At 44.0% G+C, this 21,817-nt stretch overlaps 1 protein-coding gene across 4 annotated transcripts in view; it reads right to left on the bottom strand.

Annotated features, from left to right (window-relative positions):
- The window catches only part of vdrb (vitamin D receptor b), a 319,754-nt gene extending 298,670 nt beyond the window's left edge, over positions 1–21,084 (bottom strand). The window contains exon 1 of one of the 4 annotated variants that reach the window (XM_072567382.1): positions 20,983–21,084. The gene's annotated coding sequence lies outside the window, so the exon portion shown is untranslated. The remainder of the gene's footprint in view (positions 1–20,982) is intronic. The other 3 variants (XM_072567385.1, XM_072567383.1, XM_072567384.1) reach the window with 3 other exon arrangements.
- Between the last annotated feature and the right edge of the window lie 733 nt (positions 21,085–21,817).

The following is a 21,817-nucleotide window of genomic DNA, read 5'->3' as shown; positions in this document are numbered from 1 at the left end:
TTGTCACAAGTAAGTTTGTTATTATGGTCAACATAGACCCTTGGGTGCAACCAGTCTGTTTCTGAACTGCATAGGACTCAAAGTAGATGTGCTAGAAATTCTGAGAAGCAAAGATATACAAGTCCCCAGGGCCAGACTAGATATAATCAGAAGTTACTATGGGAGGGGAGGAATGAGATTGCTGTGTCTTTGGTGATGATCTTCACATTCTCCATGGTAGTACCAGATAGTTGGAGAGAGGAGAACGTTGTTCCTGTTCAGGAAAGGATAGGGAAATCAGAATTACAGACCAGTTGGTTTTAAGTCGGTGGTAAGCAAGCTACTGGAAAGGATTCAGACTAGTTAGAAAAACCAGTTTGATTAAAGATCAGCAGCAGGTCATGTCTAAAGGCTCAAGTTGGAGGAGGTGATGAGACAGGTTGACAAAGTTAGTGGATGTGGTGTATATGGATTTCAGCAAGGCATTTGATAAGGTTCCCCAAAGCAAGCTCATCCAGAGGCTTTCGGTGGTATGGGATACAGGGAAATCTGGCTGTCTGATACAGAACTGGCTAGCCAAAAGAGTGGTAGTGGATGGAAAGTAATGTATTCTGCCTGGAGGTCAGTGACCAGTGGCATCCTGCAGGGATCTGTTCTTAGCTCTTTGTAGTTTTTAAAATAAGTGACTTGGAAGAAGGGTGGGTTAGTAAGTTTGCCAATGACATGAAGGTCAGTGGTGCTGTAGGTAGTGTTGAGGGCTGTTGCAGGCTACATCATGACATTGACAGGATGTCAAGCTGGGCTGAGAAGTGGCAGATGAAGTTCAACCCTGAAATGCAAAGAGTGATTCATTTTGAAAGGTCAAATTTGAATGCTGAATACAGGGTTGAAGACAGGATTCTTGGCAGTGTGGAGGAACAGTGGGATCCCTCAAAGTTGCCACCCAAGTTGAATGGTGTTTTGGCTTTCACTAAACAGGGGATTGAGTTTAAGAACCATTACAAAACCTCATGGCTTTAAAACCCTGGCTAGGCTATGCTTGGAATGCGGTGTCCAGTTCTGGTCACCTCATTACAGGAAGGACAGATGCTAGAGGGCAGAGAGGATATTTACCAGCATGCTGCCTGGATTGGAGAGGCACGTCTTTTGAAAGTTGAATGAGCTAGGGTTTCTCCCATACTGGAGAAAAGAAAAAAGGGTGACTGGAGAAAAGTGTACAAGGTAATGAGGTGTAGATAGCCAGAGACTTTTCCCAGGGAAAAAATGGCTGTCACAAAGGAGAGCGAGACATGGGCTGAAGGGCCCATATTGTTCTATATTGGAGTGGTGAATTGAAGGCTGGGGAGGCCAGATCAGTAATGTTTAAAACCAGATGCTTACAGGGAGAAGTGGGAAGATGGTTGAAAGCTTCAACTGTGATTAATGGTAGCAGACTCAATGGCCTAATTTCTATTAGGGTGTTAGGCTTTGCTCAGATTGATGAAGGTCATTGAGCTCCAGGTGTATAACAATCATTCCAACATTTCTATACTGCTGAAACTTAGACCAGGTCTAGGTGACACCTCCAGGAGTACTATGAATTGTTGTTTGAGAGATTCTTGCATCACCTGGAGGATTGGCTGCTAAAAGCATTTGCTGCACCAAATAGCACCATGGGGGCCATCATTTGCAAGGAATGCTCCTGGGCTGCCATGTGCCTTGGATGCCTGTATACTGACTGCCAAAGCAACCCTCTTCACCTAGCTCAAGGAAGGCACTTTAAGAGGACAGGAAGCAGCATTAAGGACTCCCTAAAGGCTTCAAGAAATGGGGATGTTAGTGCAAGGGAATCAATGTTCAAAAAAAGTGGACATGAGGAACCTCCTGTCTGGAGGATTCTGAAAACCTGTCAAAGACTTTTCCCCCAGTCCCTCTTTCCATGTCAGGAACCACTTCTGCCTTTGAGTAGTCAGATATGTAGCCCTGGGACTAGGCTCAGCTATACAAAGACCCACAAAATACATGACTGGTGACAGGAAATTTCCTAGTGGACAGTCATACCTGCTAGCAAGGGGATTGCTGATAATGCTGGGACAGGTTTCAGCTGCTTGAGTTACTTACATCCAGAGAATGCATATCAGGTGTTCCCAAGATGGAAAGGGAAATTTCTCTAGTTAATGGATGATTTAGATTCCTTCTTGAAGGAATATATATTTGCCTAGTCATGAAGGGGAGGGTAGCAGTGGTGGGGGAGGTAGCAATGTCAATGAAATTGCAGCTTTGAAGCCCTCAGCTGAAATATCATGGGGTCCTAAGCTTTGTTCCTTTTCATCCATTCCATGGTACAGCTTTAATAGTTCACTTATTGATCCTACCACTGGATGCTGGGACAGCCTGAAGATTAGTTCCACTGTGGATTCAGTAAAGAAACTGAAAGTGCTTTTTCTAGCACCAATGGATGGTGTCATTGCCAAAAGAAATACCATCCAGTGAGCAAAGAATTCTATTTTTAGAAGTGGTCTAATGCACCAATTGCAGTGCTTGAGAAGCCACAACTTTTTATTTGGGGAATTGAAATATAAATCTAAAGTCTAAGTTAGTAAAGAACAAGTTGCAATTCAAAAGGGTGACCCTTAGTCAGTAGAAAGTGGGACCACCTTTGATGGAGGGAGATGCTTACAGCTCAAATTGAAATTCCTCTTTTCCCAGACACCAAAACCAGTCAGGTTTTAAAAGTGGTGTTTTAAACTCATTCTCTCCATCTGGGAGAGATCAGGTGTGCCACTTTAGTGGCAAAGTGCAGGGAAGTTTATTTGGTTTCTCATTTCCTCAGAAAAAAAAAGGTACCCAGAACCTAAAGGTAGCTTGAAGACAGTCTCTTCCCTGGGGTGGGAGCATCCTGAACCGGAGGGAATAGGTTTAGGGAGAGAGGAGAAAGAGACCTAAAGGGCAACTTTTTCACGCAGAGGGTGGTATGTGTATGGAGTGAGCAGCCACAAAGTGGTAGAGGCTAGTACAATTGCAACATTTAAGAGGCATCTGGATGGGTGTATGAATAGGAAGCAAGTGTTTGGAGGGATAGGGGCCAAATGCTGGTAAATGGGACTATATTCATTTTAGGATACCTGGTCAACATGGATGAGTTGGAACAAAGGGTCTGTTTCTGTGCTGTACATCTATGGCTCTAAGCCAAGAAATAATTAACAGGGACTGTTGACTTGTAGCAAAGAGCTATTAGAAACCAGGGACTGGGACTTTTCCCATGTTACCAAAGTGCAACTTTAATTTTATGCAAGTCTGTAGTTCCATGCAAACCTTTAGCACCTACCCACCTTATGCTAGCCCAATTCTGTACAGAATTGTAGACAGCTGTTGGGCCAACAGTTTGTACTAATGCCATATTTATAAAGCTGGCAAGTGCTCAGCCTAGAGATGCTAAATGGTTAGACATTTATCCCAGAAATTAAAACTTGCCCATTGGGCAAAATAGTGCTGAGAAGTGCTCTTCAGAACTGGCAGATGAGACCATAGCACTAGACCCTGCCAGCATGATCCAGAGTTGCTACTGAGGTAGGTGCAGTCTGCAAAACCCAAACATGCAGAAAGAAAGTCAATGACCTGCTGTGCTCCATGGTAAATGCCACCATCTTTCCACAACTACCCAAATCATCTCCCACCAGGAGTGGTCACCTACTCACTTGCCTGCAACATCTTCCCTCAATTGTTCTCAACTACTTGCCCTGTAGTCTCCATTGCTAATTCACTCAACACCATGTTTTCTTCCAACCTGCACCAATAGCTGTGTCACCCACTTTCTTCATTTGTTGAGGGGGGATTAAAAGAGAAGCAGCTAGATATTGGTTCTTATCCCCAGAGAGAGATAGTGGTGCCATTAAGCATCAGCTAGAAGAGCCACATTTGTTGCCACCCTGTTACCTTCAACCCTAAGTTTAAGCTGTGGAGGGTGTACCTGCCTCTGGTAGGGTCACAGCATACCTGGACCCACTGGTCAGGATTGCTAGACCAAACCTCAGTCAGTTAGCTCTAATGTAAAGCAGACCCCCTCCAACCCAGTTGCAAGGCCTGGAAAGTGTTCAAAAATGCAGTGGGGCAAAAATCAGTGCATATGGGTGCACAGATGAGATGTTTGTGTAAAGTTCCATTTTTCTACATATGGTCACTTTAAATCATGAGGTGAAAAAGAGTATTAATTGCAACAAATATTGGAAGATTCAAAGCCCACCCAAACTTTGTGCTACATGTGCAATGGCCCAAGGTGGACAGCAGCTTCTACAACACTTGGGTAAGCAACTATGATTGCTACTTTGGCACTAGACTCCATCTTCCAGGCAGATGAACAGCTATTGCAATAGCAAGATTCACTCAATGGGCAGCATGGTGGCAGTGGTTAGCACTACTGCCTCACAGCACCAGAGACCAGAGTTCTATTCCCACCTCAGGCAACTGTGTTGAGTTTGCACATTGTGTCTGGGTGGGTTTCCTCTAGGTGCTCTGGTTTCCTCCCAGTCCAAGTGTGTAGTTAGGAGAATTGGCTATGCTAATTTGCATAGTGTTAGGTGAAAGGGTAAGGGTAGGGAAAGGTCTGGGTGGGTTGCTCTTTGGAAGGTCAGTGTGAACTTGTTGGGCTGAAGGGCCTGTTTCCACACTAAGTGATCTAATGTGGCCAGGAATGCTAGGGCAAGAAATTGGATGGCACACTGAAGACTAGTGCTCATGGTACATAAAACATGTTTCAGCTTTGCTGTATGGGTGACTATGTATAATGTTGCTCTTGGAGGGATCTCAAAGCCCCTCCCTCAAAGCATTGACCCCACTTATTCCATTTTCACCTACATTGTGAAAAAATGCTCAATGGAGGGTAACAGGGAAAAAAAGTCTCAGGCTCAGCCTTTATCTGACAAGTGCCCCAAATTTGTCAAGCAACCCTGAAGTGACTGACATTTGTGCAGATCCCAGATGGTCATCTTACAGATTGGTTGGACTGGACCCACAGGGCTAACCATGATTACTCCCTGGACTGCAGAGGTATGACTCCTTGAGCTGCCAAAACAAACTCACCCCTAGAAAGATACCAGAGGCTATTCTAGCTTTACTATGCTGAGAATCATTCCACCCCCTCCACTGAAAAGAGGGTGCTTTAGACATGGCCAGTTAAGAGGGTTTGCACCACATTCACAATTGGCATATAGGGCAGGTACTAAAGTGACTTTGAACTGCATTCAAATTAAAACACCCTCCTGGAGGACTGCTGACAAACAGCCAAGCTTTGTGCATGTTGAACATGTGTAGGAAAGCACAAGTATGGTGAACCTTTAACATGGCAGGATGGGAGGTAGACAAGGTACCAAAATGCAAGACAAGGATTCCATGAGCATCTAGGTAGTATGGAGTGATCAAACAGCTGAGGTGCAGCCTGGTTCAGTTGAGGGAGAGTCTGCCCTTACATGTATAGGGCCCTTATAATAGCATTCCAAGGAGAGATACCAGTGAAATATAGAAGTACAGTGTTATTGTAAATAAATCAGATGTTATCATTGACTGGTCAGATACCAGAATTTCTGGAGATGTGCGCAACTGCTCTGGTTTCTTCCCACAATCCAAAAAGTGGAAGTTAGGTGAATTGGTGAAGGGGTAAATGTAGGATAGTGGGTCTGGGTGGGTTGGTGTGGACTTGGGCCAAAAAGGGCCTGTTTCCACACTAAGTAAGCTAAAAAACACTTTCCTTGAGATGTTTATACCAGGTATCCAAAGATAGAGGAAGTCTGTAAAAACAAGTGACAAGCTAGATTTACATAGTTCCTGCTGTGGAGAAAGGGAGGACTGCAGATCAGAAAGTGTGGTGCTGGAGAAGCACAGGTCAGGCAGTATCTAAGGAGCAAGAGAATGGATATTTCAGGCAGAAGCCCTTCATCAGGAATAGTACCTGTTACTTCGATCCTGGGAATTAATGTCTAGTTTCTACCCAGCAGTGGGACAGCACATTAAATGGAGATTAGGTTAGTAATTAAAGTGTAATGAGGGTTAATACTGGTTTATTATTGTAGATCCAACTAAGGATTAGCTATTTGCAAGTCTGGCAACATTAGTTTGAGTCACAGCACAGAAATGGATGGAGTCTCAAGTAAATTCATTTGAATTTACCACTCAAGGAAACTTGGTCATAAACTGTGCTAAAACTGAAGTGTAATAATTAGGGCAGAGTTGGTTTGGAGCAGATGGGGGAAAATATGTAGCAGAAATAGCAGCTGAGGAACAATGGCAGATATTTAAGAGTCAGATGCTCAAGAGATGTGGCCCAGTCAGGAAGACTAACTGTGACAAAGGATAGCACCAGATTGAAAAATAATATTCAATGTGGCAGATTAGCTGCAAATCAGGATTGGGGAAGTTTTAAAAGAAATTTTCCAAAAGCAAGGGAATACAAAAAAAACTGGGGGCAAGCTGGCTTGCCTTTTCTATAAGGATAAAGCTGAAGTGAATACAGAAAGAGGTTGGGGAAATGGTGAGGAACTAGAAACAGCACAGGAGTTGAAAAGGAGGTGTACAAGGAGCAATCTTCTAGGAATCCTTCATTCAGGCAAGTTAAGGGATTAGAAACTTAATGTAACATCTTTATTCATTATGAAGGAGGCAAACAAGATAGATACTATGGCCAGTTAGCTCAACATCCATCACTGGATCATTTTCCCAGTCTATATTATAGATAGAGGATTTTTAAAAAGTGCACAAAAACAAATGCATGGCTTAATGCAAAGTCATGTGACAAAATTTGCTACAGTTGAGATACTGAGCAGGACAGATTATTAGTAATGCTTGATTAAAAGTCCCACCATCGACTAGGAGCCCATGGTGTTGCTTCTTTGTGAAGATGTAATAGCATAGAGAGAGGACATTGGACATGGGGTGCCATTTTCAGAATGGCAGCCTGTAATAATGGAAGATGATGAGAGAAGTGAATGTGCTATCACCAAATTTGTGATTGGCAAAAGTAGTGAGGATGCCAGCAGAAACTTGTAGATGCCATATCATGCAAAAAAAAATTGGTTTGGCAGAAAGAGAAGAGAGTACAGAAAGTTGTAACAGAGGGTTTTTGGGTTCTCATCCATTAATCAAAACCCATAACATCCAGGTTTAGGTGGTATGGAGAAGGCAAAATGGAATGTTAGTCTTTATTTCAAAGGGTAAATTAGGAAAAGTATTTTAAAGAAATTATACCACTGAATACTGAACAGTTTTGGTCCCCTTATCCAAGGGGAGGTATACTGGTACTGTATCATTCCAAAGGCTTACTACATCATAATAGATGAATGATCTTCTGACAGAAAAAGCATGTTGGGCCTAAACTTATTGAAGAGGAGATAGATTAGTGGATTGACAAGAGAGGCTGTATCCCCTCATGGGATAAGTCTAGGGCCACAGGGCATAATTTGAGTATGCAGTCACCATTTAGGACATGACAAATTTTGTCATGTAATTAATCTCAAATTCCTTTACTAGAAGTGGCTGGGTGATTAAGATTCAGGGATGAGGTACAGATTTTAAGGGAATCAAGGGCAAAGGTAGCATCCCATGCTCGTCAGTCAAGGGGCTTGGACACTTGGGTAGACAGTCAGGATTCAGTCCAAAACCAACCAGAATGTCAAGCAGCCATTACATGTCTTGCTTGGAGAGTTTCTCCTTGAGTACAGGCATGAGGGGAGTGGATAGAACAGCACTCACTGTTGGCACAAATGGGGAGGTGCCCCAAGTGACTGAGTAGACAGCTCAGATGACATGCAGGATGAGTAGTGTTGAGGTGGAGGAGTGCAAGTAAGGGATGTTGCAGGGAATGGAAAGGTAAGAGCTGAAGCCTTGAGTGGGAGGTGAGTGTACTAGAAATTGGAGGTACTGGAGAGAAGCTGCTATTTAAACTGGCAGATTAGAAAGGAGTGAACTTCAGTGCTGAGCATTCCTCCAGGCAAAGACTGCACTAAGCTGGATGGCAATCTTGAACCAGGCTGGCATGGCTGACAGTGGTCTCCATTGGTGGTCCTAGAGGCCCAAGTCCTGCATCTGCAGGATCCTGTCCAATGGGACCTTCAGATCCTTTCCTGCAGTGCAGGGAATGAGGGACACCATTGAGTGAGCAAGGTTATGGAGACATTTGGTTAAATACAAGAAATTTAGCTGGGCTTCTATGAAAAGACTTAAAATAAAACTCAAGCCAAAAAGATTCAGCCCAAGTAATGAAATGTAGGAGGTAGCAAGTACTCTCCTGCAGCAGAGAGCAGCAGGAGCTGGGCAGAAGTTTAGGTGAAGTGCAAAGCCAGTCAGGAAGGTAAGTGATTGCTATTAGAGTGGGTGGGTTCCAAACCCCAGGTCCTTTGAAGTAGAGTCTCCCTCCCTCCAACCTAAATTAAAAGAGTCCACAGACTTGCCACAAAGAGGGTCTAAGGAAGTTTGGATTGAAGAGTGAGGCTTCAGCTCAGGAGTCTTTGACAAGGAGGTGGAGTAAATGATTACACCACAGTTGAAGAGGGTGAAGACACGACTGCCAAGCTGGTTCAGTACACTGTGCTTGAGGTCAACGACTGTCTGGCTCGTATGTGTGGAAAGTGTGCGCTCAGCTATTGACCGAGCACATTGCAGCACTGATTGAAAGAATGAGGACCTTAGAGAGAATGAGATCTTTCTAGACAAGACCTTCAGCGAGGTTATTACACCAATCATACCAGAAGAGATCAGATGAGGAAGGCAGAGAGGAGACAGGTGCAAGAGACCCTGGGGAAGTACCTGTCAGGAACAAGTTGAAGCTTTTGGAAACAGTAGAGATGGATGACACTACCAGTTTGCAAGGTGGCCAGGTCTGTCAATCAAAAGTTGGCACAGAGGCAGAGCGGAAGAGTCGGACATTGCACAGAGCTGTGGTAATAGGGGACTCCTTAGTGAGGGGAATGACCGGGTTTTTGTGGCAGCAGATGGGATTTAAGGATGGTGTGTTGCCTTCCTGGTGCCAGGGTGAAAGACATCACAGACAGAGTGCAGGAAATCCTCAAGGACAAGGGTGAAGAGCCAGAGGTGGTGGTACATGTTGGCACAAATGTCAGGAAGAGGAGGAACATACTACAAAGGGACTTGAGAACTATAAGAAGTCTGAAAAGCAGGACATTCAAGGTAGTTATTTTTGGTTTGCTTCCAGTTCCTTAGGCTGGTGTGGCCAGAAAGAGATAATGGACTCGAACATGTGGTTGGAGAACTGGTGCAGGAAGCAAGGATTTAAGTTCTTGGATCACTGGGGTATATTTTGTGGTAAGCATAAATTCTACAAGAGATGGTTAGCACCTTAATAGGTTAGGGACCAGCATTCTGGCAGGCAGGTTTGCTACTGCAACACTGCTACATTTAAACTAAGTGGGGTGAAGGGACAAACTGGATGTTTAAAAAGGAAATTGAAGGGAAAGTTAGAACAAGAGAAGTCAAGACAGACAACTATATCAATGAGGCAGAAAACTCAAAAAGGGATCATGCTGTTAAGGTTGAGTGAAATAGGGGTTGGTGGGAAGGGTGAGAGCAGTAACAAATTAAAAATACTACACATGAATGCATGAAGCATTAGACACAAGATGGATGAGCTGGAGGCTCTTTTGGAAATTGGCAGATACAATGTTGGGGGAATAACTGAGACGTGGCTTCAAGTGGACAGGGCCTAGGAAATGAATATTCAAGGCTACATGTGCTATCACAAGGATAGACTGATGGGCAGAGGGGGTGGGGTGGCCTTGTTGGTAAGTGAGGATATTCAGTCCCTTTGTGTGGGGGGGGAAAAAAAAAGTTGAAACCTAGAGTCAGAGGATGTAGAGTTGGTGTGGATAGAGCTGGAAAATACTAAGGGTAAAAAGACCCTCTTGGGAGTCATCTACAGGCCCCCAAACAGTAGTCTGGATGTCAAATGAAAGTTGAATCAGGAGCTGAAATTGACCTGTCACAAAGATGTTACTACAGTTATGGGTGGGGGGGGAGGGGGAAGAATTTCAACATGCAGGTAGACTGGGAGAATCAGGATGGTATTGGACAGAGGCTTTGTGGAGTGCCACAGATGGCTTCTTGGAGCAGCAGTGCTGGAGCCTACCAGGGAGAAGGCAATTCTGGATCTGGTATTGTGTAATGAACCAGAATTGGTCAGAGATCAAAGTGAAGGAGCCATTGGGAAGTAGTGACCATAGTACATTAAGCTTCAATCTGAAATTTGATTGAGAGGGTACAGTTGGAAGTGACAATATTTGGTGAATAAAAGGGAATGATGGAGCTATGAGGGAGGAGCTGGCCAACGTTCAATGGTGGCAGCAGATGGGAGGGAGGACCACAGAGGAACAATGGCAGATATTTCCGAGTATAATGCAGAAGGTGCAGGATCAGTTCATTCCTAAAAGAAGAAAGATCCCAGGAGGCATGGGCGACTGTGGCTGACGAGGGAAGTTAAGAAACAAAGTTAAAAGAAAAGTATAACAGCAAAGATAAGTGGGAAAATGGAGGACTGGGAAGCTTTTAAGGAAATACACAGGAAAAATGAGGTATGAAGGTAAACTGGCCAATAATAGAGGATAGTAAAAGCTTCAAGTATGTGCAAGACAAAAAAACTGGTTGGGACTAAAATTGGGCCCTTGAAGACAAACAGGGGAATATATTACAGGGAACAAAGAAATGGCAAAAGAATTAAATGGGTACTTCAGATCTGTGTTCACTGGGGAAGACAAGCAATCCCAGAGGTAACAGTGACTAAAGGACCTGAACTGAAGGGAATATATATTTGCCAGAATTTGGTGTTGGAGACACTTAGGTCTGAAGGTTGATAAGTCTCCAGGGTCTGATGGGCTACATCCCAGGATACAAAAGTGGTGGCTTGAGAAGTCGTGGATGTGTTGGTGATTTTCGAGTTTGATAGATTCGGAGTCGGTTCCTGAGGATGGCTAATGTTGTACCACTTTTTAAGAAAGGTGGAGAGAGAAAGCAGGAAATTTAGACCAGTTCATCTGACCTCAGTGGTGGGAAAGATGCTGGAGTCTATTATAAAAGGATGAAGTTACAGCACATTTGGATAGTAGTGACAGGATAGGACAGAGTCAGCATGAATTGAAGGGGAAGTCATGCTTGACTAATCTTGAATTGAGGATTTAACTCTGAAGATGGACAAGGGAGATCCAGTAGATGTAGTGTACCTGGACTTTCAGAAAGCTTTTGATAAAGTCCCATATAGGAGGTTAGTGAACAAAATTAGGGTGCATGGTATTGGGGGCAAAGTACTAACTTGGATTGAAAGTTGGTTGGCTGATAAGAAACAAAGGGTAGTGATAAACAGCTCCATTTCAGAATGGCAGGCAGTGACCAGTGGGGTACTACAGGGATCTGTGCTGGGACTGCAGCTTTTTACAATATATATTAATGATATAGAAGATCATATCAGCAACAACATAAGCAAGTTTGCTGATGATACAAAGCTGGGTGGCAGGGTGAAGTGTGATGAGGATGTTGGGAGATTACAGGGTGACCTGGACAAGTTAGGTGAGTGGGCAGATGCAGTTTAATGTGGATAAGTGTATGGTTATCCACTTTGGTGGTAAGAACAGGAAGGCAGATTACTACAAAATGGAGTCAAGTTAGGTAACAGGGCAGTACAATGAGATCTAGGTGTTCTTGTACATCAGTGTGAAGCAAGCTAATAGCATGCTGGCCTTCATAACAAGAGGAATTGAGTATAGAAGCAAAGAGGTTCTTCTGCAGCTGTACAGGGCCCTGGTGAGACCACACCTGGAATATTGTGTGCAGTTTTGGTCTCCAAATTTGAGTAAAGACATTCTGGCTATTGAGTGCAGCATAGGTTCACGAGGTCAATTTGTGATGACCTTACGCTGAAAGACTGAAGCAACTGGGCTTGTATACCCTTGAATTTAAAAGACTGAGGGGATCTGATTGAGACAAGATTATGAAGTGATTGGACACGAGCAGCAGGAAATATGTTTCTGCTGATGGGAGCGTGCCAAACCAGAGGACACAGCTTAAAAGTACAGGGTAGACCATTTAGGACAGAGGAGAAACTTCACCTAGAGTGGTGGCTGTGTGGAATGCTCTGCCACTGAGGGCAGTGGATGCCCAGTCTCTGGATTCATTTAAGAGTTGGATAGAGCTCTCAAAGATAGTGGAATCAAGGGTTATGGAGAGAAGGCAGGAAGAGAATACTGATTAGGAATGATCAGCCATGATCATATTGAATAGTGGTGCAGGCTCAAAGGGCTGAATGGCCTACTCCTGCACCTATTGTCGATTAAGTATTCTAATTGAAAGTTTGGAGCAGTTCAATATTTATTGTTTTGTTCTGCACTCACTGGTTTCAACCTCACTAATCCTATAGATCAAGCCACTGCCCCAGTGTTCTACCCACTTTCCCCTCCTGCCTTTTCCCCCCCCCCCCCCCCCAAATATTAACAGGACTCCAATCAGGTGTGGGGCGAGTGACCAAATGGGAATGTTCCTACCTACAATTTGTTAAGAATGGACAGTTATGGTATTCTGGGGTGTAAGAGGACCTCAGTAACAAAGTCACTTACTGATTGTTTTCTAGAAAACAGGTTGGCAAAAAACCAGTCCTGTATCAGGTCAATTCACTTATTCAGTGACCCTGATAAGTGATAGAAAACACCATCTCACTATGCCATGAGATGTACCTTCTACATTTGAAAGTGGGACAAGATTTTATAATCTAGAAGTGACATTAGTTTGAAGGATTTTCCAGTTACAACTTAAGTGGTTTACAAAGTTTTCCATACCTTCAAATACCTTCCTGAAGGGCTCATGCCCAAAATGTCAATTCTCCTGCTCCTTGGATGCTGCCTGACTTGCTGTGCTTTTCCAGCAGGATTTTCAGCTCCATACTTTCAAATAACCTGGCCTCTGCACCAAGGGCAGTCAACAGCAGCCAAAGGGAGTTTTAAAACTAGGTAGCCACTAGCCTTATCTTTCTACTGATCCAAGTAGTCAAACATGTATAGATCAAGCAAGCAGCTATGATCCATCAGATCATCAGGTCAGTTACTATACTGCTAGAAGCAAGCCAAGTCTCAGACCATTGAAATAACAAAACATCAAGATGGAAAGGACTAGCTGTTGAGGGACCAAAAGTCAGAAAGGTATGCTCATGTACAATAGGCCTAACTCATCAAGTGTAAAAATATTAGAAATTAGCACAAACAAACAATCTGAATTTTGTTAGAGTTACCCTACCTGCCAGAATATGATCTCAATCAGCTTCAGCAATGAAGTTAGTCTCACCTTGACAATGTTGGAAGCTTTAGTAATAGCAGACTTGTTCCAAAATATGTACACCAAGCAAAAATTGGATTTGGATACAAACTAGGTTGCAAAGATATTCCATACCAAGGCTAGGTTTAACAAAAGCAGTGTTCTGCCAGGTGAAAGCTAGATAGATAACAATGAATGTATTTGATACATGAACATCCCCACACCAAGTGGGTGGGATGAAGTTTTGAAACTGACAAGTCATCAGAAGGATCAAGGACACAAGTGGGACTAAGACTAATCAAACCTGATAAACAGTGCTTTTACCTAGCCTGGACCTTGCAGAGGGTCATTACCAGCTCTGACATCTCTCTTGGCCACAATCCCAAACTTTCTACAAGGACTAACCTCACCTGGAATTTGCTTCCTCTACCAAAGCCATATGCAACCCTATTAATTCACTCCCAAGTGTAGTCCACTTGTCACAACCAGTAATACTGAAGGCTCTAAGTCACATGCCATTCTTAGTTGCAATTCCATGTTCTATTAGAAGAAAACATGGCTTTGTATCTAGCAACTTGTAGGTCCTTCAATATACCTGCCACAGAAGGAGTCCTCAACAACCTGACCAAGGTACCAAGTCAAGTGCATCCAGCCCTGGCCTTTTGGACCAGGGAGTTAGTGGAATGCTTAAAAACTATTTAAGGTAAAAGGGATAGGGAGCAAAAAAGTAGATGTACACAGTTCAACCACAACATAACTAAATGGCAGAGCAGGTTCAACAGGATGAACAACCTACTCACTATTCTATGCACACCGAAGGAGCAGAATCACACTGAAGAGCCAGCCTCAGCTGCCATCATCTCCAGTTAGAGGGAGATATGTATAGCATGGAATTGGACTGAAGGGTCTGTTTCATCCATGCTGACCAGATATCCAACCTAATTAGTTCCATTTGCCAGCACTTGGCCCTTCTATTCATATCTATCCAGGTGCCTTTTAAGTGTTGCAGTTGTACCAGCCCCCATCACTTCCTCAGGTAGCTTATTCTATACATGCACTGTCTGCATGAAAACATTGCCTCTTAGGTTTGGGGTGAGAAGGAAGAGATGAGACCTATGCCCTCTAGTTCTGGACTCCAACCCCAGAGAAAGACTGGGAATTTACCCTATCCATGCCCCTCATTTTATAATCCTCCAAGGTCACCCCTCAGCCCCCAGGAAAAAAAGATGCCCCAGCCTATTCAGCTGGTCTATTAACTAAATCCTCCAACCCCAGCAGCATCACTGCAGTCTTTTGATCCTTTCAAGTTTCACAACTACCTTTGATAGGAAGGCCAGAATTGCATCAATATTCCAAAACTGGAAAAACCAGTGTCCTGTACAGCCACAACATGACCTCTAACTCCTATACTCAGTATTGACCAATAAAGGAAAGCATACCACGTACCTTCTTCACTATCCTAGTGAGGAAACTTGTTACATTCTTGACCACTTGAATATTGATCCCTCAACCTACATCAATAAAAGATGTTGACAATTGTCTCAATGAGAAACATTACTAGGTTCCTGTGACATGACAGGGCACCAGCTTAGGTGTCCTTTGGAGGAGCAGCACTTGAGGATATGTAAATAAAAAGGCATGATACAAGTGGTTTATTCTATAGGACTGCAATTGCAGCTCAGATGAATTTTGATAGTAGTAATCTACTTGAATTAGATATTGGTCATACCAAATATGACTTCAGACTAACCTAAAGATTAAAAAGTTTCCACTCCTTGCTGTTTCAATGATTAGGCACTTTTTCCACAAGTCATTTAAATTAATCTTCTGGACAGTACATTAGCATTATGCTAGTCAGTTACTGAATTTGAAGTGTTGTACATTTAAATTGCATATTTACTTTTAGAGTCAGACCTACAGCACAGACAGGCCCTTTGGCCCCAACCCCAAAAGGTTATGACCATTTCCTTCTAAACCTTTCTATTGAAATCATCTAACCGACTCAAAATATTGTTAATGCACCTGCCTCAACCATTTCCACAACAGCTCATTCCATATGCTGACCACCCTGTGAAAACATTGCCCCTCAGGTTCCCTTTATTCTTTCCCTGCTAACCTTAAACTGATGCCCTCTAGTCCTCAATTCACCAACCCTGGGAAAAGTCAGTGTATTCACCCTATCCAGGTCTCATGATCTTATATGAACCTAGAGTCCTAGCAACATTGTTAATTTCTTCTGCACACTTTCCAGTTTAAGAACTTTCTTCTATAAGGTGACCAAAACTGAACACAATACTCCAAGTGCAACCTCAATGTCTGTCCAACTGCAAATAAACACTTCCCAACTTCTATACTCAATGCCTGACCAATTGAAGCCCAGTGTGCCAGAAGCCTTCTTCACTGCCTGGTCTACCTGTAATGCCACTTTCAGATAATGGGCACCTAGAATGCCAAGGTGCCTCTGTTCCACTACACTCAAGGCCCTACCATTCACCATGACAATGTGCCACATGAGGCTGCTGCATAAGATAAGGATGCATGGCATTAGGGGTAGAGTATTGCATGGATAGAGGATTCATTGTCAGGAAGCAAAGAGTGGGGATAAGCAAGTGCTGTTCTAGCTGGCAGTGACTAGTGGTATGCCTCAAGGATCAGTGTTGGACCACAAATATTTACAATTTATATAAATGATTGCAAGTTGGGACCACATGTACAGTACCAAAATTTGGTAGCAGCAGAGCAAAGTGTGCAGAGGACCAGAGATACAGAGTGGGCAACTGTATGGCAGGTAGAATACAATGTTAGTAAATGTGAAGTCATACATTTTGTATGGAGTAACAGCAAAACAGATTACTTAAAATGGTAAAAAGTTGCAGCATGCAGATTTGTAGAGGGACCTGGGGTGTCCTTGTGTGTGAATCACAAGTCAGTCTGCAGGTATAACAGGTAATTAGTGGGGCAAATGGAATTCCAGCCATCATTGCTCAAGGGGTTGCATTTAAAAGCAGAGGGGTAATGTTACAGCCATACAAGGTGCTGGTGAGACAGAACCTGGAGGAATGTGTGCAGATTTGGTCTCCTTAAGAGTATAAGGCAGGGATGCAATAAAGGCTCACTAGGTTGATTCTGGAATTAAGGGGGTTGGCTTAGGATGAGACTGAGCAGATTGGGATTATATTTATTGGAAGTAGGAGGGGGGGGGGGGGGGGGAAGAAATGAAATGATAAAATAGATAGGATGTTTCCATTGTAGATTAAACAATGACAAGAGGGCATGGCCTCAAGGTTAGAGGAAGCAGGTTTAGAATGGAATGGAGAAGCAAGTTCTTCACCCAGAGAGTTGTTAATCTGTGGAATTCCTTGCCCAGGGAAGGGTGGACACTACATCAATAATTGCTTTTAAAGCAAAAAGGTAGATACTCTTTCAAAAAAGAAAGGAAGGGATATGGTGAAAACGTGGGTAAATGGAGCCGAGCCATGATTTAGTGGCTGAGCAGGCTTGAAGGGCTCAACTGCCTACTCCTAATTCAGTGTTCTTATGAAACTCCTACATTGATTTGACTTTCCAAAAAAAAAACCAAGTCCTCACTCATCTGTATTAAGTTATTTGCCATTTCTCAACCCACTTCCCTAGCTGACCAAGGTCCTGCTGCAATTTCTAATAGCCTTCCTCACTGTCCACAATACTATTTAGAGTCATCTGCAAAATTTGCCTGTGTTATCTATATCAATAATTTGTATGAGAAAGAATACTAGAGTCAGTTATACAGCATGGAAACAGACCCTTCAGTCCAACTGGTCTATGCTGACCAGATTTAATCTAGTCCCATTTGGCAGCACTTGGCCCATGTCCTTCAACCCTTCTATTCAGAAACCCATCCAGATGTCTTAAGGCACTTTATTGTACTAGGCTCCACAGCTTCTTCAGGAAGCTCATTCCATACATGCACCACCCTGAAAACATTGCCCCTTCAGTCCCTTTTATATATTCTTTCCTTCAGAATGAGAAGGCATGGTTTTATGGACCCCCAAACCCAGAAAAAAGCCACATCTGTTTACCCTATCCATGCCCCTTTCTTTTGAGCCCCTAAAGCCCCTCTGACAAAAAACAGCCAGCACTGGCCAGAGGTACAGCACTAGTCACAAGCCTCCTGTCTGAAGCCTCTTTCCACTTACTCAGCTTCCTACTATCAAGCAATTGTCCAGTTTGCCAAATCCTGCAATTCCATGCAACCTACATGTGGAACCTTAAGGCTTTACTGAAATCAATGTACAGTAGACTAAATCTACTGCCCTGCCCACAACCTTGTGGTTTTCTAGACCAAAAGGAACCAAAACTAAGTCATTCTAAACAAATTTTAGCTTTGGTCATTCATTTAATATTACATTCCATGACACAGCAATCCTGTTGCTGGAAGTCTACATCTTCCGATTCTGCTCCACAACCACAAGTGATTCTAAATAAGCCTGTTGGATGATAACCTGGTGTTGGTTATTTTTAAACTCAACCTTCATGGTCACTTCAAAAGTAGTTTCACAAATTTGAGGGGCATGATCTCACACTGTACTGACGAATCAAACCTGGTCTTTCCAAGAAAAAAAAACCATGTACATCTTATCCCTCAAATCTTGAAGTACCCCATTTCCTCCAAGTGGAGGCATCAATGGCAGCCCTGGATGGAGGCCACCACAATTTTTTTAAAACTTTTAACTGCAAGTTTGTTTTTGCTGCAACAGGAGACAAAGACTGACCCAAATGGGTGGCATTAGAATGGTCACCTCCATTCCCAAAGTGTGGGAAAAAATGATTAGTGTTCCTTCAGCTCTTTCTCCAAATGAAGTTTAGCACAAGAAACAAATTGTGCATGATACATTAAAAAGATGCCTACAAAACTTGAATGTCATTGTGATCATCAAGTTTGCAGACTAAAATTGTCATGGTGGTAATTCAAGAGATAGCTTTAGATTAGAGGATTAAACAGGCTAGATAAAAACTGTAGACACTAAAATCAAACAAAAACCAGACGTTGCTGGAGAGAGACTCAGCAGGTCTGGCAGCATCTGTGAAGAGAAATCAAAGTTAATGTTTCACATCCAGTGATCCATCCTCAGCTGATAGGAGCTAGGAAAGTGTTGGTTTGGATGCACAAGATAGGGAGAAGAGAAAGGAAAAAGTCAAAGAGGGTGTTGCTGGAAAAAACAGGTCAGGCAGCATACAAGTATGAGAATTGACATTTTGGGCACAAGTCCTTCATCAGGAAGGTGGAAGAGGGGCAAAGGGTCAGGGGAGAGGGGGGAGCAGATTGGGTGGGAAGATTGACAAGTCAAGAGGATGGTGCCAAGTTGGAGGGTTAGATTGGGTGGGGGTGGAAGAATAAGAGATTGAGAAACTAGAAGTCTGTTGATTGGAAACTAGTGAAGTCAATGTCCCCTCTACCCCACCTCATTCAATTCTCCAGCTTGGAAAAAGTAAAGAAGGTGGTGCCATCTACCAGTTAACCCCCACCTATCACGTTCTCCCATTCCCAGTGAAGGGTAGATGTCTAATGTAGACAAACATGGGTACTGCAGATGTTGGAGATCAGAGTCGAGATTAGAGTGGTGCTGGAGCAAAGTTTGCTGTTCCTCAGATGCTGCCTGACCTGCTGTGCCCAAAATGTAGACTACTCCACTGATGTGCAGTAGGTCAGACACTTTTTCCAGCACTACCCACTTAGACTGACTTCATCTGCAGTCCTCACTTTCCAGGTGAGGTAGGGGCAAGCAGTAGGTATACAGCCTAGAAAGAAAAGAACAGTTGGACAGAAACAAGTTGATAATCTGACTGGAAAGGTGAATAGCTATTAAGGGAGATTGTTAGTGGCAAGCAATAGGTAGTGTTTAATGATAGACTGAGATAACAAGGCCTGAGGTGTGGTGGGGGGGTCTAGGCTATGAGTGTGTTCAGGCCCTAACATTAGGAAACTTAAGTATAGAGGGCTGCAGGCAGATAGTGTTTTTGTTTGATAGAAATAGGCTGATCAACAGAAGACAAAATTCACTCAAGGAATTTAATTGTACTAGGCTCCACAACTTCCTCCAGCAGAATTCACCAAGGGTGATGCACTTGGGCAGGTCAAAATGGCAGTGGAATTAGTGAACAGTAGACCCTAGGCAACAGCAAGGATCAGAGGGACCATGTCTATGCCTACTAGCCTCCAAGGTAGAAGGGGTAGATAGAGTGATTAAGTTGGCACTTGTTAGCTGAAGCCTAGAGTTTAGACCAGAGAGGCTATGCTGGAACTGTACAAAACATTGGTTAGACCACAGCTTGTATTGTGTGGAGTTAGAGAGATTATATTGCATTAGAGGGGGCATGGAGGAGAAAGAGGGGACTGCAGATGCTGGAGATCAGAGCTGAAAATGTGTTGCTGGAAAAGCACAGCAGGCCAGGCAGCATTTAAGGAGCAGGAGAATCGACGTTTCAGGCAAGAGCCCTTCAGGAAAGGCTCATTCCTGAAATGTCAATTCTCCTGCTCCTTAAATGCTGCCTGGCCTGCTGTGCTTTTCCAGCAACACATTATCAGCAAGGAGGAGATTGCCCAGGATGTTGCCAGGGCTGGAATGTTTTAGTTATTGAGAAAAAAATTGGATAGACTGGAGTTATTTGCATTATAGTTACAGATTAAGAGGCAGGAGAATGATGACTTACATGCATAACGAGGGGCACAGATAGGGTAGACAGGAACTGCTCCTTGGTAGTTGGAGAACATTTCACCTAGTAGTGGCAATTTGAAACTCCTACCTGCAAAGGGTAGTAGAGACAAGCTCTCAACACTAAAGCACTGAGATGTACATTCACAACAGGCCAAGTGTCAGGGAGCAAGATCAGAATAGTTAGGGAATTGTGATTTGACTAGCAGACTTAATGGGATGAGCAGCCTTATTCTATGCAGCAGACCTCTTTCACAAATGAAAATATGCAAACCACTGATTTCAAGAAGGATCCAATCCACAAAAACCTTCAAATGTGATAAATGTTTGAAAGGTTATTTCTAAAAAAAAAGAGAAACAGTTACCTGAAACCATTATTGTATAGCAAGTAAGCTGTAAGTACTAAAGATGGACTGATCTCTGAAAGGTTCGTTTAGATTTAACGAGACTGCTCGATCATACTCTTGACATAGTCAGGGCAGTTAAGATTTTAACAACTTCGTTGCTTAAACACTCCTAAATTGAAATGTTTCCTAACGTTTAGGGGTGCTGACAAGGTCTTCATTTGTTGACATTTGGCTCCGAGACAAATCCAGACTAAACTGACATTTAGGTGGGCAGGTAAAAATTTAGAAAAAAAAGTTATTGATTGTCAAACTGTGACGAATATGAAGCAAAAGTAAATATTCAAAACGAGAGCATAAGAACTTTGAGTTCACTTCACGGGCACGAAATGGATCTCCCCCAACATATTTAACTTTGCAGCACTTCTCAAACTCCAAAGCGAGTACTCATTCCTCATCCCTCACCCACTAGACACTCACGTTGGTAGACCACCCCCACAAGATGGTCCTGGGGCATTAACCCTATCACTACCGCGGGCAGGCCTCGTCCATATGACCTTGCTCTCTTAGCACACCCGTTGCTAAAACAATCAGTGCTCTCGTTGCTCCGATCACCGTCACTATCCGCTCATCACCACCTCGCTTACTCAGCTCAGCCCATCATGAAAAGGAGCCATGATTCCGAATCCACTTACCACCTAAACAAGTAGCACCGTCTCCCTTCAGAAACCCGCTGTCCAACCCTTACGCCCCGAAGCAACATTCACTCAAAGTCGCTCCCACTCGATCGCTTTTCACTGACTGGACTTCGGCGCTGAACCCACCCACTTCACATACCATTGGTCAATCCTGTTGAGAGATGTCCAATACAAACAAGGTATGTTAGGACTCTCGTCAGCCATTAGGCAATACTTCTGTCAATCAGAAAGGCGAGCGGCGGTAGGCTCCATGATCTCGTGGAAAGGGGTGTGTTCGTGCGTCACGAGGAAGGAGCAGCCAGAAAAAGTAAACAGTTCAAATTGGAGACTTTCCAGCCTGAAAGGTTTCGTTACACTAAATATTTACATCGTTTAATTGAAGCTTTCTTTCACAAATGTACATGGAAGGAGGGGGCTCGTGAATGAGTGGGGGGGAGAGGGAAATGAGGGGGGAGAGAGGGGTGGGAGAGAGGGGGGGGAGAGAGGGGGGGGGAGAGGAGAGAGGGGGGGGGGAGAGAGGGGGGTGGGGGGAGAGAGGGGGGTGGGGGAAAGGGGGGGGGGAGAGAGGGGGGTGGGGGAGAGAGGGGGGTGGGGGAAATGAGGGGGGGAGAGAGGGGGGTGGGGGAAATGGGGGGGGAGAGAGGGGGGTGGGGGAAATGAGGGGGGGAGAGAGGGGGGGTGGGGGAAATGAGGGGGGGGAGTGAGGGGGGTGGGGGAAATGAGGGGGGGAGAGAGGGGGGTGGGGGAGAGAGGGGGTGGGGGAAATGAGGGGGGGAGAGAGGGGGGTGGGGGAGAGAGGGGGGTGGGGGGAGAGAGGGGGTGGGGGAAATGA

The sequence above is a fragment of the Chiloscyllium punctatum genome, chromosome X, assembly GCF_047496795.1.
Source record: "Chiloscyllium punctatum isolate Juve2018m chromosome X, sChiPun1.3, whole genome shotgun sequence".
In the NCBI taxonomy this organism is placed as follows: Eukaryota; Metazoa; Chordata; class Chondrichthyes; order Orectolobiformes; family Hemiscylliidae; genus Chiloscyllium; species Chiloscyllium punctatum.
Note: the sequence above shows the minus strand (reverse complement) of the source record. Positions and strands in the feature narration are given on the sequence as shown.